Here is a 3,195-nt window from a genome sequence, read left to right as displayed (position 1 = left end):
GTGGGACAGAAGCTGTAGGGTGAGACATTCAAAGCTCTGGGAACCAGGAGAGGCAGCAATTTTCAAGCCCCGGACCCGGCAGCGGAGCTCAGCCGCCGGGAACACAAGCAGGTCGAGGCGATCGGGAATTCCGACACTCTCGGTCTTTACAGGCACCTTCAGAAAACAAAAGGTCTCCAATAAACGTCATTTTTTTTTTTCACATTAAGCAACATTTTCGAAGGAACAGCGTGTCCTCATCACGGCTACAAAATCCGCACCGACGGCGAGGCCCACGCCTCCGTCCACGCGGAGGACACCGCGCGGCTCGGGAAGAACCGCCACAGAAGGCGGCCGGCTCCGCCCGAGCGCGGTCCCTCCGAGAAGTCGGCCCGCCGCCGCCGCCCCATCCAGCGCCTCTGCGGTTTCTCTCGCGAGAGGCTGACCCCCGAGTCACGCAGACGCGCGAGCGGCCGAGAGCGCGCCGTGCGGACGCCGTCGGGCCCGGGACGGCGCAGCGGGCCTTGCCCTCGGGCGGGACTCGCGGGAGTTTTTAAAAATCGCCAGACAGTAGCGACCGTCAACGGTCCGTCCCTCGCAGAACACGCGAGTGGGAACGCTGTGCTTCCGGTGCCTCCTCCCCCGCGCCCAGCCCCCACCCTCGCGCGCCTCCCCCCTGCGTTTCCGCGCCAGGGCGCCTGGAGACGTGAGCGTACAACCAGCTGAGCGCGCGACACAGGCTCCCGGGCGCTATCTCATCACAAGGGTCCCGAAGACACACGTGCTGGAAGGCGGGTCGAGCACGCGGTCCGGGGGGTTGGCGGGAGGAAGCCCACGCTCCCGAGCCCCGGCGCCCCCAGCCCCGCCCAGACACACCGCCCTCCCGCACCCCTGCCGGATCCATCACGGGCCTCTCCGTCTCCATCCGGGCCTGTGGCCGTGGGAGGTCCCGGGACCGTGGGAGCGGAGGCAGCCCTCGTGGATGACGGACGCCTTCACTCCCGCCACCGGCTGGGACCGGGCGGGCCGGGCGCTGTCCCGAGGCCAAACAGAGGTGTGCAGGGTGCACCCCAGGGGGCGGTGGGACAGGGGGAGGACGGGCGTGCGTCCTGGGGTCAAAGCGCTGGGACGAGAAGGCCAAGCTTCCTTTCTTCCTCTTCCACCGGCATCCGAAGGTCCAGGCTTGGCCGAATTCCGTGTATTTATTGAACCTCTTCACCTGTAAAATCCACCAGTGCCCCCACTCAGTGCTCCTGCCGACTCTCCTGAGTGAGGAGGGCGTGCGGGTCGGAGAGGCCGTACGTGGGAGGGGGGGCTGCACAGGTGAGCGGGGTTTGCGGGTCAGACAGGGAGGGCGTGAGGTCGGGGAGAGAGTGTACAGGTGAGCGAGGGAGGGCATGCGGATCAGAGGGCAGGCTGTGCAGGGAGAGAGGGAGGGCGTGCGGTCCGAGAAAGGTTGTGCGGGTGGGCGAGGGAGGGTGTGCGGGTTGTGCACAGGGCTCGAGAGGCTCACCCCTGAATTACAGGAGCAGGGGCGTACAAACAGGCAGAGGGGAGCTGAAGGGCTCTCCCGGGTTTCGGGACGACCAGAAGCATAAAACGCTCGGTCGCGCTGGAGACGCGGGTTGAGCGAGATTACAATATTATTTGCCTCGAGACATGACTCTTTTAATTTCGCTGGAGAACCCAGCTTTGGACAGGAAATCAATTGTCTGTTGTTATCAGCGGCGGAGAAGAAATAAGGGCCCACATCCGTGGGCTGCTGTCCGGGGTGTGATTTATTGGAAAGCAGGCTGAGTCCCCAGTGATGAAGATAAGTGAGGGCCGGAGCTCCGCGCAGCGGTCAGGCCAGCGCCAGGGCTCCGCTCAAAAGAAAGCCGGCATCCTTAACCCGTCCTCACCGGGTGGAAAGCCTTCGGGCCGTAAGGTCATAGACACGGGTTCAAACGCCCTGCCACCCGCGCGCGGACTCGAGGAGACGCCAGCCCCAGACAGAGGCTCGCGGGCAGCTGCTGTTCTCCGTGGAGCTTCGTGGCAGACGCTGAGACGTCAGCAAGCAAAATGGGCGCTTTTGGGCCTGCCACCTGCCACCGTGCCCGTAATTACCTTCGCATATACGCTCACGCGATGCAGAACACACATAAAATATACACAGCGTGCAGAGTCATTTTATTTGGGTTTCTCCTCAGAGCGCACATTGTTTCTTAGCTTTTGTAATTTCATCTTTTGGAAGGCAAAAATCATCGCCCTGCAGAATTGGTTTTTGATTTGCTGGTGTTTACCTGACAGCAAGCATTTCCCAGGAAGAAATAGCGCTCTGTTCGGCACACGGCATCGAACTGTCTCTCCTAAATCCCAGCCCATCTGCTTGCTCCAGTCCCGTGGAGACCATCCAGAGAGCAGACATCACTCCGTCCCTGAGATGATCCCGCGGCGGCTGAGGCGGCAGGAAGAGAGAACCCAGGGGGCTGCGGGCCTGGGAGGCCGGGGAGGGCTCCCAGGAGGCGGCCGCATGCCCCGGCCATGCCGCCGCCCCAGCAGGCCCGCAGCCGCCGGTCCGGGGAGGCCACGTCCCCCTGCTGGAGCCGCATCCGGCTGCCCGCAGCCTGCCCGGCCGGCAGGTACTGGTCCCCAGGGAGGAAGGAAAGAGCTCAGACGACCAAGACCCAGCCGGGGCCCCGGGACCGGCGCCTGCACGAGATGAGCACGGGACGAGGTGTCCTGGGCACAGCGGTCAGCGGGGCACCTGCCCGCCAGGGGTGAAAGGGCTGGCCCGTGGGCACGCAGGGGCGGGCCAGGCTGCAGAGTCCAGTCCCCCTCCCTGTCCACGGGGCAGCTCACAGAGTGGCCCCTGGACGAGGGGTGGCATCTCTGAAAGGATCAACGACAAAACCACAGATGCTTTCTGTGATTTCATTTATTCGGGATGGCCTAAAGAGGTTTTACAAATCATACACATTTATTCATGAGCAAATCACTTTTATTACAAAGAGAAAATACTGTCAAATCAGTGTGTGCTCCTCCGCAGCACCTGCAGATCCCCCCGGACCCCTCCCCCCTGCACCTGCGGCTCCCCCCTGCCCCCCTCCCCCGCACACCTGCTGCTCCCCCTGCCCCCTTGTCCCCTGCACCTTCTGCTCCCCCCCAGACCCCCACCTGCTTCCCCTCCAGCCCCCCCGCACCTGCTGCTCCCCCCAGCCCCCGCCCCCCTGCACC

The 3,195-nt window shown here is 63.8% G+C and overlaps 1 long non-coding RNA gene across 2 annotated transcripts; it reads left to right on the top strand.

Moving 5' to 3' along the window:
- The first annotated feature begins 730 nt into the window (after nt 1-730).
- LOC122215185 lies at nt 731-2,151 on the top strand. Of its 2 annotated transcripts, none has more exons than XR_006200297.1 (3): nt 731-1,033; nt 1,155-1,302; nt 1,670-2,151. It is a non-coding gene; the product is annotated as an uncharacterized LOC122215185 (long non-coding RNA). The 2 variants fall into 2 exon arrangements; XR_006200296.1 differs by having other exon boundaries at nt 734-1,033; nt 1,663-2,151.
- The last annotated feature ends 1,044 nt before the right edge of the window (nt 2,152-3,195 follow it).

This window comes from Panthera leo, chromosome A3 (assembly GCF_018350215.1).
Source record: "Panthera leo isolate Ple1 chromosome A3, P.leo_Ple1_pat1.1, whole genome shotgun sequence".
NCBI classification, from domain to species: Eukaryota; Metazoa; Chordata; class Mammalia; order Carnivora; family Felidae; genus Panthera; species Panthera leo.
Note: the sequence above shows the minus strand (reverse complement) of the source record. Positions and strands in the feature narration are given on the sequence as shown.